The following is a 15016-nucleotide window of genomic DNA, read 5'->3' as shown; positions in this document are numbered from 1 at the left end:
GAAATCAGGAGTCAGATGCTTAACTAAGCTACCCAGGTGCCCCTCAGCTTCTCTCGTTTCTAAAACATTGTTTTCTACTCTCTCGATTTTCTTTCCACTGGTAGGGCTGTTGCTTCTTATTCTTCGTGAGCTCCTCTTTTCAGTCCACTAATGGTGAAGTTCTTTGGGTTATTTCTCTGGGTTCCTTTCTTTCCTTATGTGTCACATCTTCTCAGAAAATGTCTTTATATCATCGCTTCAACTCTCATCTGGCCTGGGTGATTCCCAAATAAAAATTCCCAGCCCAGATCTTTCTTTGGGATTCCTGACTCCTATCTAGCTGGCTTCACGGTAGTTCCAGTAAGTGAGAAAAATCACTGAGATGTCCCATAAGTGCTTTAGACTCAATGTCTCGAAATAATTCTTTAGGGCTTCCCCCTGCCCTGTTACCCCCCTTTTCTGGTTCTGTCAGTTTTAAGCGCCTCTTCTTGCCTGGCAAATGCTCTGGCCCTAAACTGTATTCCCAGCTTCATTTTCCATTATGATACATATATTTTTTAAAGATTGATTTATTTGAGAATGAGAGTGTGTGTGAGTGGGGTGAGTGGTGTAGGGAAAGGGAGAAAGCAGGCTCCCTGCTGAGTGGACAGCCCACTGTGGGGCTCGGTCCCAGGACCCTGAGATCACAACCCGAGCTGAAATCCAGAGCTGACCGCTTATGGGACTAAGCCACCCAGGTGCGTCCCCCTGCCATCGTGCATATTTAACATATGCTGTAGTGGTCCTAAAATACTTGGCTTCCTATCAGTATGTCCCGAACCTGTCTATATCCCTGTTATTTTTGCTTGCTTCATGCCTCCCTCTCTGAAACAGATCCTCATCTCTTAAACACGCTCCAACATCTCCTTGCCAGCTTGATGCCAGAACTTTCCCTGATCTAGGGAAGCTACATTCCTCTTACTCTATGTTGCTCTTTCTGTTTTGTAAACTCCTATATTTTATTGAAACACATTTAATGGCATTACCTCATTCTGCTAATCCTTATCTGTTTCACTAGTCTGTTACATTCTTGAGGCAGGAGTTAGGACATTTTCACTTAGAGGACCCATACACTGGGCCTGGCATATGGTGGGCATTGCCTGGTGTAATGTGGTATTTGATTGTGGGGTTGAGGAGCGAGACTTCTGATAGTGCTTTCGGTTATCATTCACATTAAATTCTGGGCACATAGCAGGATTGGTTCCTGCGCCATTTCTCAGCCTGCATGTGGAGTCAGACTAGACTCCTGCTGATGTATATGGGGAAGTGGTTGTGGATTTTTAGAACTCTGGCTAATGGCATTTATCATAATATTTGACTTGAAGATGACCATTTTCCTTCACAATTCAACATCATTGATATTACCATGTATTTTACAGCCGATAGTCTCTCATGATGATAACTGATAATGTTGTATATACTGTTTTTAGTAGTAATCTTTGATAACAACGTGCTATATAATCTTATCATAGCATTTTAGATTTGATGAATTTTAGCGATTAAGTATGTGAGGTTACATGATGATTTCCATTCCTGGAGTTGTATCACCCAGGGGTGTTATTGGTTGTAGTGGACATTGTGGTTTCTACTCAACATTCTTTCCAACCCTGCCATGTAAGACAGTAGTTGTGCAGGGTGAGTAGAGTGGGTTCCCCTAACCCCCTGTCCATGGTGGTTTCCACTGGTGGAAATAACTCAGGGCAAACTTATTCCCTATCTATAATGGGAACGATGCCTAGGTGTGTCCAATTAAAGACTGGGGGCTTTTGTTGGGTGGGAAGAAATACTTGCTCCCTCTCCCTTTTCCATAAGAGCAAGGTAGTGTGGGTAGCCCCTGGAGCTACTGGCAGCCATCATACCAGAGGGGCGATAGCCTAAGCTTTAAGCTAGGAGTGGAAGAGGGCTGAGCCAACAGTTGCTGAGAACTGAGTTGCTGTCTGAGAAACCACGGAGAGGCAGTAGAGTGTTAGCATTCAGGATGCGGCTCTGGATTGGAGAGACTGGTGTGCCTGCTCTGCCCCTTCCTCACTGTGGCTCTCGGGGCAAGTGATATGACCCTCTTGCAGTTTTGTGGTGTGTGAAAAAGTATGGATGGTGGTGTAGATGGAAATAGGATTGTCCTCTCAGTTAATCTATCAAATAATCAGCATTTTACTTTAATAGGAAAATACCAGAGGTAGTCCCACAAAGGTCAGAAACATGGTACTGGAGGTGTTAACAAATGCAGTTGGCAGAGGAAACAAGGAGAGACATGATTATTAGAACACTGTTTTCTGTTTGCAGTTGACGTGGCATTTCATATGGAGAACTCTAGTGAGTCAGTGGTAAAACTGACTCAAAACAATGAACCTAATGAGCATTGTGCCAAATGAAATAAGCCAGAGAGAAAAGGGCACATACTGTATGATTCCATCCATATGATATGTTCACAATAGGCAAATCTACAGAGACAGAAGGCAGATTAGTGGTTGTCTAGGGCGGGAGCAGGGATGGAGAGCAACTTCATATGGGCACAAGGTTTCTCTTTGGGGCTAGGGAGCGGTTTTAAAATTAGAACTGAATGATGGTGAGTTGTTGAATCATTATATTGTGCATGTGAAATGAATACAAAACAGCTAAGCATACTGGATTAAAATTAAAAAATTAGATCATGGTGTTGGTTATACAGCTCTAAATAAATATACTAAGACCTATTGAACTTTATACTTAAAGGGGTGAATTTTAGGGGCGTCTGGGTGGCTCAGTGGGTTAAAAGCCTCTGCCTTTGGCTCAGGTCATGATGCCAGGGTCCTGGGATGGAGCCCTGCATCAGGCTCTCTGCTCAGCAGGGAGCCTGCTTCCCTTCCTCTCTCTCTGTCTGCCTCTCTGCCTACTTGTGATTTCTGTCTCAAATAAATAAATAAGTAAAATCTTTAAAAAAAAAAAAGGAGTGAATTTTATGATATATAAATGATTTCTTAACAGAGTGTTTTTTTATTTAAAGAGTGAAATAATTCAATAGGATAGTAGGATATAAAATTAACCCCAGGGACGCCTGGGTGGCTCAGTTGGTTAAGCAGCTGCCTTCGGCTCAGGTCATGATCCCAGGGTCCTGGGATCGAGTCCCACATCGGGCTCCTTGCTCGGCAGGGAGCCTGCTTCTCCCTCTGCCTCTGCCTGCCTCTCTGTTTGCCTGTGCTCGCTCGCGCTCTCTCCCTCTGTCTCTGAAAAATAAATAAAATCTTTAAAAAAAAAAAAAAATTAACCCCAAAATTACAAACCTTCATATACATAAACAATAACTAGTTAGAACATATAATGGAAGAAAAACACCATTGACAGTTAAACAACAAAAATGTTAAAATACCCAGGAATTAAACTGCAGAAATTTGCAAGACTTGTGTGAAGAAAACTTTAAAACACTCCTGAAAGGCTTAAAGGTAAAGTGTACAAAACTGAAGTGCCTTGTTCTAGGAGAAGATGACACCACTCTAAAGTTGTAATCAAGGATTTGGGCGCAAGCAGCTGATGTGGGAGGCAATACCAGGAAGCACCTGTGAGAGAGTGGGGGTGGGGGGGTGCTGGGGGGAGCGAGCTGAGAGATTAGAGTGGGGGAGGGAGTGTTGGGCCAGGGGGCAGTGAGATGGGATGGAATTAAGCCAGTACAAGGTGTGTTCATGAGCTACCAGCTCTTGGTGGCTGGAGTTCAGTCCTCTTGGGGACTTCTGTAGAGCTGCATAGAACCCACCTCAGAGTTGTTCTACCCGAGGGTGAAGAAATCTGGTTCCCCCCAGCTTTGGTGGCTGGTTTCTTTCCCATAGTGTGGCCACAAGCATTTTGGGGATTAGCAGCTTCTACTACTGTGGCATTCCAGATTTGTGTTGTTGGGATGTAGAAGACATTCCAGTTTCAAACACAGCTGAGGAGATGGATGTACTCCGTGGTCTTCGTTATCTCTTCGGTGCTCTGTCCACTACCTGCAGAGCTATGGTCTTCTCTGAATGGGGCCGTAAAGGGGTCAGGGAGCAGTTATGCATTTTTTGTGCTGAAGACAGGCGGTGGGCTCCTCCACAGCAGACCTCTCCACACGGGCTCCTTCCAGGCCTGCTCAGAAGTCTGGACTGGCTCATGGAAAAGGAGCTGGGCTGTGCTAGCTGTCATCAGCTTTCCATTGAGTCTGGATACCTGCTGATTAGAGTTAGTCATATAGGATACTTTGTAACATTGACAAGCCAATTATTTATTTTATTTTATTATTATTATTTTTTTAAATATTTTATTTATTTATTTGATACACAGAGATCACAAGTAGGCAGAGAGGCAGGCAGAGAGAGAGAGAGGAGGAAGCAGGCTCCCTGCCGAGCAGAGAGCCCGATGCGGGACTCGATCCCAGGACCCCGAGATCATGACCTGAGCCGAAGGCAGCGGCTTAACCCACTGAGCCACCCAGGCGCCCCCCAATTATTTATTTTAAAAAAACAAGAAAATGGGGTGCCTGGGTGGCTCAGTCATTAAGCGTCTGCCTTCGGCTCAGGTCATGATCCCAGGGCCCTGGGATAGAGCCCCACCCGGGGTCTCTGCTTGGCAGGAAGCCAGCTTCTCCCTCTCCCGCTCCCCCTGCTTGTGTTCCCTCTCTTGCTGTGTCTGTCTCCGACAAAATCTTTAAAAAATGGCAAGAACATGTTTTGTTCCTTTAGCCTCTGCCAATATGAATTCCAATATATTTGGTACGCAGTCACTGTTAGTAGTATATAAAATAAGGAAAGCCTACTAGGATTTTTGCAAACAATATTGATGTGACAACTTTTTTAAAATTAGTTTTTAAATTTTAATTCCAGTATAGTTAACATACAGTGTCATATTAATTTCAGGTATGCAGTATAGGAATTCAACACTTTCATACTTTGTTCCATGCTCATCATGATAAATGTACTGATGGGACAACTTTTTGAATGTTGCTCAAAGAACCATTATGGTATATAAGATACATAATGGTTCTGTGAATCAAAGATTCAGGATTTTGCAAATAACTATTATAATTCAGTATTTTACTTGTTTTTTTTTCTTACAGATCCCAACTGCTATTTTTATTTGATGATGCCTAGTATTTCAAAAAGCTTATTTGAGAAGATATCAGTAAACCGGTTGGCTAATTAAAAATATCTCTTGGTTTTGAAAACTCTGCATAAGTATTTTGTTATAGTTTGAAAAAGGAGCAATGCAAAGTGACCATATTACAATAAATTATCTGTGAGATTTAGAGGCAGACATTTATATCCATAAGTAAAGATGTAAGTTTTCAGCTTTATTCCTGATAGCTAAATTTACACAGATGAGCTTAAATACGCTGCTTGGTAGACATTTTTCATGCCAAGTTTTAAGTACTGTGTATTTGTTTTCTGTTTTTGTTCTTTTCTTCTCTCTTTTTCTACTTTCCCTTGAGTTGAGTATTTTATTCCTTTTTATCTCTTCTGTTGGCTTAATTAGCTATACTTCATTTTTTGTTGCTGTAGGATTTAAAATGTTTATCTCTAACTTATAATTTGTTAAATATTATACACATAATGTAAGGTACACATAATGTACACATAATACCTTATGATAGTATATTTTCATTTTCCCTCTCCCATTTTTTGTGCTATTTTGTCATACATTTTACTTGTACATTTTAGAAACACCACAGTATTTTGTCATTATTTTTGCTTTAAGCAGCTTAAAATTTTAAAATTATCTTTCAAGTAAAATTTTACAATAGAAACAAAGATTTTTTTTTAAAGGTTTTATTTATTTGGGAGAGAGAGAGTGAATGTATGAGTGGGGAGAGGGACAGAGGTAGGTAACAATGTGGGCCTCAGTCCCAGGTCCCTGAGATCATGACCCGAGCCAAAGTCACACCCTTAACTGACTGGGCCACTCCGGCACTGCTGAAACTTTCTAATTCTTTGACCTCATTTCTTTCTACTTCCTTCCTCTCACATTTAAATACCCTCAGTGTGTACCTGCTCCAGGTTTTTCTTTCTTTTCTTTTTTCATACTCTCTTTTAAAAGATTTTATTTATTTATTTGAGAGAGCGAGCGCGAGAGAGAGCATGAGTGGGAAGGGGTGAGGGGCAAGGGAGAAGGAGAAGCTGACTTCCTACTGGGCAGGGAGCCTGATGGGGAGCTCCATCCCCAGGACCCTGGGATCATGACCTGAGGCCAGAAGCAGATGCTTAATGACTGAGCCATGCAGGTGCCCCAGGGTATTGCATATATTGTCCGTCTCTGGGGATGTTGGTTCACAACCGTTTTAGAACTTCCCAGGTATAATATGAAATCAGGGCCTGCATGCCAAGGCCAAGGAGAGACTGAGGAATAGGTCCAGCCACTTCATGTTTGTAGGTGGCAGTCTTAATACGCAAAGGTAACATATAAAAGGTTTGCCTTGGGTGGCAGCATGACGAATGTATCTCCCCAACTTCCCATCAAATCTTGAAAGTTTAAAAGGAGTTCTTAACTGGTTCAGTCATATATATCCTGCCGGTGTTCTCAGCATCATATCACCATCTCAAGGCTATGTCCTTGGAGCAGCCTCTGAGAGCAGAACACACATTCCAAGGACAGGGGAGGGAATGAGGATCCTTCTTGGGCCTGAGTCTAGTTCACTGGTTAGTTGGCAGTTGCTACTTTGTTGTTGTTGTTGTTGTGTAGAGAAAGAGAGAGAGAGTGAGTGAGTATGGGGGTGGAGTGTAGGGGCAGAAGGACAGAAAGAATCTTAAGCAGGCTCCATATCCAGTGGGGAGCACAACTTGGGACTCGATCTCACGACCCTGAGATTTTGACCTGAGCCAAAAGTCGGATGAGTCAGATGCTTAACCTACTGAGCCACCCAGGTGTCCTGTGGTCACATCTTTTTGATGATGTTCCCCAGTAGGGACCACTCTTCTCTCACATATTCTTATGACTCAGGTTCGCACCTCATGCAGGTCATCTTATGAAGAAAGCATTCTTACGCCTACTCTGTATATAATACCTTCCAGTCTACACTCATTTTCCCTGTGATCCTACTGCATCTTTCTCCATAATGTTTACTACTGTGTGACATACTATGTGTTGATTTATTTATTCTTGTTTCCTCTGTTGGATTTTAGATATAACAAGGGAGGAAATTAATTTTGTCTTTATCTTCTAGAACAGTATTGGTCACCTAATATGGATTCAGCAAATATTTGTGGAGTGAATGAATAAATGAATGAAAGATGTCAGTTCATTAAGAAAGTGATGGTATAAATTTTTGGGATTAAAAACTATCTTTATTCTTAAAATTATATTATTATTTTTTAATTTTTAAAAATTTTACTTATTTATTTGACATATATATTAATTGTAAGGTGCTTATGAATTCATTGTGTGGAAACCTTGTAGCCTGTGTTACTAATTCTCCAGCTGACCATGAGCAGACTATACTCTAAGCCTGATAAATAAAGAAATGGGGTTAGGGTAGTCTCTTCCAACTATTTTATTTATATATATAAAATATATCTGTATGTATACTTATTCTAATTAATTTTTTATTTTTAATTTATTTTTATTTTTTAATTATTTTGGAAGATTTTATTCATTTATTTGACACAGAGAGAGAGATCACAAGTAGGTGGAGAGGCAGGCAGGTTCCCTGCTAAGTAGAGAGCCTGATGCAGGGCTCCATCCCAGGATCCTGAGATCGTGACCTGAGTCGAAGACAGAGGCTTAACCCATTGAGCCACCCAGGTGTCCATATTTTTAAATTTTTTTAAAGAAGATTTTATTTGTTTATTTCAGAGAGCATGGTGGGGTAGGGTCAGCGGGAGAAGCAGACTCCCTGCAGAGCAGGGAGCCTGTTGTGGAACTTGATCCTGGGACTCCAGGATCATGACCTGAGCTGAGGGCAGTCATTTAACGAGCTGAGACACCCAGGCACCCTGTTTTTATTTTTAAAAGAGTGAGAGTGAACAAAGCAGGGAGGGTCCGAGATGGGGAGAGAGAGAGGGAGAGAGAATCCCAAACAGACTCCCTGTTGGGTGTGGAGCCTGACTCAGGGCTCAATCTCAGGATCGTAAACTGAGCTGAAATCAAGAATTGGATCCCTAGGGGTACCTGGGTGGCTCAGTGGGTTAAAGCCTCTGCCTTCGGCTCAGGTCATGATTCCAGGGTCATGGGATCAAGCCCCGCATTGGGCTCTCTGTTCGGCAGGGAGAGTGCTTCCCCCTCTCTCTGCCTGCCTCTCTGCCTACTTGTTATCTCTCTGTCAAATAAATTAAAAAAAAAAAAAAAAAAGAATTGGACCCTTAACTGACTGCACCACCCAGACTCCCCACTCCCCCTTTCTAAACAAGTTTTTAATGAGGTCTTCTTTAGTCTTCTTTGCAGAAATCCATCATAATCAGGTTAAATATCCAGTAGAGAATAGATTAATTCTGTCATTTTCCTGTGCAGATAAGCTTATTGGTTTTATGTTGCTCTAGAATTTTTTGGTCTTTGGTCTGTCATCAGAGGGCCTTCACAGTGTCATCCTGTCTTGTCTCCAGTACTATTTTTTTTTTTTTTTTTTAAGCAAACTGTATGCCCAGCTTGGGACCCAGTGCAGGACTTGAACTCACAACCCTGAGGTAAAGACCCTAGTTGAGATCTAGCGTTGGATGCTTAACCGACCGAGCCACCCAGTTAATAGTATTCTTTATCACCATCCTTTACTGTGTTTCCTACTGTATATCCCATATATTCTAATTTTTTAGTTCCTTCCATTAGGCATTGCTGCCTCCCATTTCTGTTTATCAAAATCTTACCTTTCATGTCTAATATTAAATGCTATCTTCTTTGTGACATAGTACCTAATGCTCAGGATGAAATGAGGGTGATTCTTGACGTGCCTGGGTGGCAGTTAGTTAAGCCTCTGCCTTTGGCTCAGGTCATGATCTCAGGGTCCTGGGATCCAACCCTACACTGGGCTCCCTGCTCAGTAGGGAGTCTGCTTCTCCCTCTCCCTCTGCCCCTCCATCGTGGTGTGTATGCTCTCTCTCTCGCTCAAGTAAATAAATAAAATATCTAAAAATAATCAAGTAAGTGATTTTTTAAAAAAAGATTTTACTTATTTATTTGACACAGAGAGACATGGTGCAAGAGGGAAGACAAGCAGGGGGAGTAGGAGAGGAAGAAGCAGGCTTCCCACCGAGCAGGGAGCCCATGCGGGGCTCTATCCCAGGACCTTGGGATCATGACCTGAGCCAAAGGGAGATGCTTAACGACTGAGCCACCCAGAGGCCCCTGTTTTACTTTTTTTTTTTTTTTTAAAGATTTTATTTATTTATTTGTCAGGGATAGAGGGAGAGAGAGTGAGTGAGCACAGGCAGACAGAGAGGCAGGCAGAGGCAGAGGGAGAAGCAGGCTCCCTGCCGAGCAAGGAGCCCGATGTGGGACTCGATCCCAGGAGGCTGGGATCATGACCCAAGCCGAAGGCAGCTGCTTAACCAACTGAGCCACCCAGGCGTCCCAAAACTGTGTCTTAATATGTAGTAACTGGACTGTCTAAAAAAAAGATCTGTCATATAGAAATAGGCATACTCCAAAACCTAGACAAAGAAAATGGCAAAGTTTATCAATTTCTGCATTCCTACCAAATATGGGTGGTTGTCTTTCCAGTTAATCATTTTTTCTTGTTCTACATGGTAGCTTCTCTTACCTAACATATGCTAAAATTTTATGGGGTACTTCCGTTCCTATTAATATTTTCATTTTAATGCTCTCTCTGAAGACTTATTATCTGGAAAGCTCTCTGTTAGTGATATGTTAGAGCAGATTGATGGATCAGATATTTTTGAGCAGCTGATCTTTTAACTTTCTGGAAATCATGCCAAGTATGTGGAATTTCTTCGACTGCCCATTCCTAAGACCAGCTCATCAGGTTCGTGGATTCTTGGAAATAAAACTATAGTTCTTCACATGTCCTTTCCAACTTCTTAAATTATGTATAAATGAACCTTAGATGACAATGATTCCAAATTACTGTAGCCTGAATGATCGGTGACCACAGTGCCCTCAAGGAAGTAGGAGTTTAATACATGTTGACTGCATGTTCGCTGTGCCTGTTAATGGGTTCGTTCACTTCTGGTCCTAAGCTTTAAGAGTAGTGTCATGGTATTCTGGAGTCAGAGTTTCTCTTTGTTGTACTTTCTAAGAACCTTCTTTAGCTTCATCTTCTAACCTTTTAAATTGAATTCTTTTATTAGTTTCTTATTGCTGTTATAGCAAATATTTCTGCAAATTTGTGAGCTTTAAAGCACCATACATTTATTAATTTATAGTTTTGGGAGTCAGAAGTGGCTTTCACTGAGCTAGTATCAGTTGTCAGTAGACTGCATTCACTGGAGGTTCTGGGGGAGAACCTGCTTCCTTGCCCTTTTCAGCTTTTAGAGGTGGCTTGCATTTCTTGGCTCGTAGTTCCTCCTGCTGTCTTCAAAGCTAACAATACAGCATCTTCAAATCTCTGACTCTGTCTTTCTTCCTCCTTCAGTCAGTAGGGGATGCTTGTGATTACACTGGGCCCACTGGGATAATCCAAGAATGATTTTTTTTAAAAGATTTTATTTATTTATTTGACAGAGATCACAAGTAGGCAGAGGCAGGCAGAGAGAGGAGGAAGCAGGCTCCCTGCCGAGCAGAGAGTCTGATGCGGGGCTTGATCCCAGAACCCTGTGATCCTGACCCGAGCCGAAGGCAGAGGCTTTAACCCACTGAGCCACCCAGGCGCCCCAATAATCTTATTTTTTTAAAAAATATTTATTTATTTATCTGAGAGAGAGAGAGAGAAAGAGAGAATACGAGAGCTTGCAGTGAGGAGGGGCAAAGGGAGAGGGCGAGAAAATCCATGCTGACTTGTCTCACAACCCTCTGATCAGTGCCCTGAGATCATGGCCTGAGCCAAAAACGAGAGTCGAGAGTCAGAAGCTTAACTAACTACACCGCCCCCAGGCACCAATCTCCTTATTTTAAGTTCAGATGATTAGCAGTGTTAATTCCACCTGTATACTTCATTCCTTTTTGTCATGTAGCATATTCATAGGTTTCAGGATTAGGATGAGGAGGCCATCTTTGGGAGGCTATTTTTCCAGGTACTGTAGTTCAGTTCTTTTTTTTTTTTTTTTAAAGATTTTATTTATTTATTTGACAGAGAGAGATCACAAGTAGACAGAGAGGCAGGCAGAGAGAGAGAGAGGGAAGCAGGCTCCCTGGTGAGCAGAGAGCCCGACGTGGGACTCGATCCCAGGACCCTGAGATCATGACCTGAGCCGAAGGCAGCGGCTTAACCCACTGAGCCACCCAGGCGCCCCTGTAGTTCAGTTCTTGATTTTTTTATTTCCAAGAGTAGTGGTGTGTTTTTTTTTTCCCTTTCAATTTTTTAAAAATAGGATTGCAGTAACTTTTCCCTAAAAATGACAGTATAGTTTTCTGTTTTCTTCCTTTTGCAACAAAGACTGTTGCGTGTAAGGCTTTATTCTAGAGCAGTCCTGTCCAATAGGAGTACATCATTTCAAATTGCTGGTAGCACCATTTGAAAGAAATAGTTTAAATCAATTTTAATAAAGTATTTTATTTAACCTCACTATCAAAAATATTATTTCTAGGGCGCCTGGGTGGCTCAGTGGGTTGGGCCGCTGCCTTCGGCTCAGGTCATGATCTCAGGGTCCTGGGATCGAGTCCCACGTCGGGCTCTCTGCTCAGCGGGGAGCCTGCTTCCTCCTCTCTCTCTCTGCCTGCCTCTCTGCCTACTTGTGATCTCTCTCTGTCAAATAAATAAATAAAATCTTTAAAAAAAAATTATTTCTAGCTTATGATCAGTATAAATTTTTGTCTAAGATTTTATTTATTTATTTGACAGAGAGACAATGAGAGAGGAAATACAAGGCAGGGGGAGTGGGAGAGGGAGAAGCAGGCTTCCTGCTGAGCAGGGAGCCCAACTTTGGGGCTCCAGGATCATGACCTGAGCCAAAGGCAGCTGCCTAAGAACTGAGCCACCTGGGTGCCACCTGGGTGCCCCCAAAATTTTCGAGATGTCTTCATTGTTTTCTTACTAAGTGCAAAAAATTAAGTGATTTTTCACCACCCGTTAGAGAGCAGCAGTATATAGACACAGCATACAGAAAATGAAGTACTTCGGATTTTTGGGCATGAGCCTTTTTTGAATCTTCTAAAGCACAACTGAATATATTACAATTCAGTAACTTTAACCAATAATCTGAATTTTTGTATAGAATACCTATATAACTACAGAATAGCCTCGACTTTGAACTTTGTTTTAAAATGATAACTAAAGAATAGCCTCGACTTTGAACTTTGTTTTAAAATGATAAATACTCTTCAGTTTTAATTGTGTATGGAATTGGTTCATAGTATTTATCATTGATTATGAGAAGAACACTACTATAGCAACATTTTTTTCTTCAGGAAGTGATTTCTGTTTAAGTCTTTATCCACTACTACTATTATTATTATTGTGTCGTTAATAAGTAGTTGGTGGATATGATGGGATTCTTGGAGAAAGACATGGTTTAAGTTTTATAGGCATAGTATCGAGTGGTGGAGCATAGACTGAATAAATATTTTTCAAAGGACTGTACCCTAAAATACATATAAATATATTTTTAATATATAGTATAGTGTATATTATGTTATATTATATTATATTATATTATATTATATTATATTATATTATTTTCATCTCTGAGGCATGCCATGCAAGACTTACCTGTGGGTAGAGGGTATGACGTGGGCTAGTGTGTGACCTGGTCCACCATCTGTGAAATCAGTTACTGTCTTAACTCAGGCTTGAAAAAAGAGTTTAAACTTTGATTCCAATAATTTATTTTTTTTAATTGAGGTGAAATATATATTACATAAAATTTGCTATTTTGACCATTTTAAAGTCCATTTCAGTGGCCTTATTTACATTCAGGATATTGTGTAATCATCACCACTATCTTTTTCCGAAATTTTTTCATCTCTCAAAACAAAAATTCTGTAACTATTAAACAGTGAGTCCCCATGTCCTTCTCCCACCTAGCCCCTAGTAATCTCTAATCTACTTTCCAGATTTCCAAATTTTCCTCCTCTAGATTTCATAGGAATCAGATCATATTTGTCCTTTTGTGTTCAGCTCATTTCACTTAATTTAATGTTTTCAAGGTTCATCCATGTTGTGATATATATATATATCAGAACTTCATCTATGGTGTTTGATCTTGGTTGTCCATACTAATTTTCTCTTGAAATGTGTGCAAAACTGTTTTCAATGCAAAAATGCATTTTAAAATTGTTCTTTTCCTTTCATATTATGTGACCTTAGTAATAGCTTTTTTAAAAAAAAACTTTCCCCAGTGGATACTATGATAATTGTGGGCTTGTTGATTCATGCTGTTGTAATTTCTTGCAAGTTATCCTGGCATGTAGGATTCATTTTTCATGTGATCTGCATAAAAATAGTGGTGATGAATATTAATCAAGTCAGAATGCAGATTTGAATGCTAAGCTTCAAAAAAAACTTAATTAGAATACACAAGTCACATTAGTGGTCCCTTGGTAGGGAAAGTATGTTTCTCCTAGTTTTGTAGCTGAAAACTTTTCTCTTGTTTTAACCTATAAACTGATAGGTGTCACTGTTTGGTAAGAAATTGGGAGTGGCGTGGGCTACAACTGCTGTGCTCAAATGATGTTCTCAAAGTGGTTCATTATTATCATAACTTATTTTATACCAAATTAAAACTGTTCTTTCCAGGACCAAAATAGGGATTTATTCAGCCAGTCAAACCAAGTTTACTTGTTGAAAAAAAAAATTTTTTTTAAAGATTTTATTTGACAGAGAGAGATAGGGTCACAAGCAGTGGGGCTGGAGAGGGAGAAGCAGGCTTCTTGGAGAGCAGGGAGCCCAAAGTGGGGCTGATCCCAGGACTTTGGGATCATGACCTGAGTTAAAGGCAGATGTTTAATGACTGAGCCATCCAAATTTGCACATGAAGGCACTGTGCTGGGTGCCACAGAGGAGATACAAAGAAATACAAGTTCCCAGGAACTTTCATTCTAGGGAAGTTAAAACCTGAATGGATGTGGTTCAAGACAAAAATGTAGTTATCACAAACACGTACAGAGTTAAAAGAACAACACAGAATTCAACAGATTTATCCAGATCACAATAAGTGATAGCAAAGGATAAGTTATATTAACTAAATGAACTGTGTAGACTAGTCATGTTCAGTATTTTTTATTGTGAATAGTAGAACACCTCCTTATATCCCCCCTTTTCTTTTCCCCAAATGAAACCTTAAACTAATTTCAAATATGTTTAAAAAAAAAAAAAAAAGAGTTTGCGGGCTGCCTGTGTGGTTCAGTTGGTTGATAAGCATCTGCCTTTGGCTCAGGTCATGATCCTGGGGTCCTGGGATAGAGCCCAGCATCAGGCTTTCTGCTTGGCAGGAAGCCTGCTTCTCCCTCTCCTGCTGCTCACTCTCCTACTGCTCCTGCTTGCACGCTCTCTATCAAATAAATAAATAAATAAAATCTTAAAAACAAACAAACAAACATGTTAGCAAAGACCTTACTGTTGGAAGACAGGGTTCCAGACCAGTTCAGCCAACTAACTAATGACTTGGGACTTTTTAGCCGAATTCTCGTTTAATTTCCTTATTTGAAAATGGCATTAATATTGGGATTGTTGTGAGGATTAAAAATAATGGAGGGCGGAAAGCATTTAAAACCATCTGGAACATTCTAAGTACTAAGTACGTTGTATCTGTTAATATTGTTGTTATGCTAGATCAGGAGGGGTGGAAGTCAGAAGCCTGACTCCAATATTCAGTTACAGTTTTTCAGTGATACACGTATATTTATCTGTGAAAAAAAAAATATGAATATATGTGGGAATAGATATGTATGTATTCTGTCTACATACATATTATGGAGAGAAAATATGTCCATAAGCACTGTGACAGTGGTGGCAGGGAGAACTCCTGAC

At 40.7% G+C, this 15016-nt stretch overlaps 1 protein-coding gene across 2 annotated transcripts in view; it reads left to right on the top strand.

Moving 5' to 3' along the window:
- Positions 1-15016, top strand: part of SMYD3 (SET and MYND domain containing 3) — a 709956-nt gene that overhangs the window by 103488 nt on the left and 591452 nt on the right. The window lies entirely within an intron of this gene.

The sequence above is a fragment of the Mustela erminea genome, chromosome 17 (assembly GCF_009829155.1).
Source record: "Mustela erminea isolate mMusErm1 chromosome 17, mMusErm1.Pri, whole genome shotgun sequence".
Classification (NCBI taxonomy): domain Eukaryota; kingdom Metazoa; phylum Chordata; class Mammalia; order Carnivora; family Mustelidae; genus Mustela; species Mustela erminea.
The sequence above is the reverse complement of the archived record's forward strand: the minus strand, read 5'-3'. Positions and strand labels throughout refer to the sequence as shown.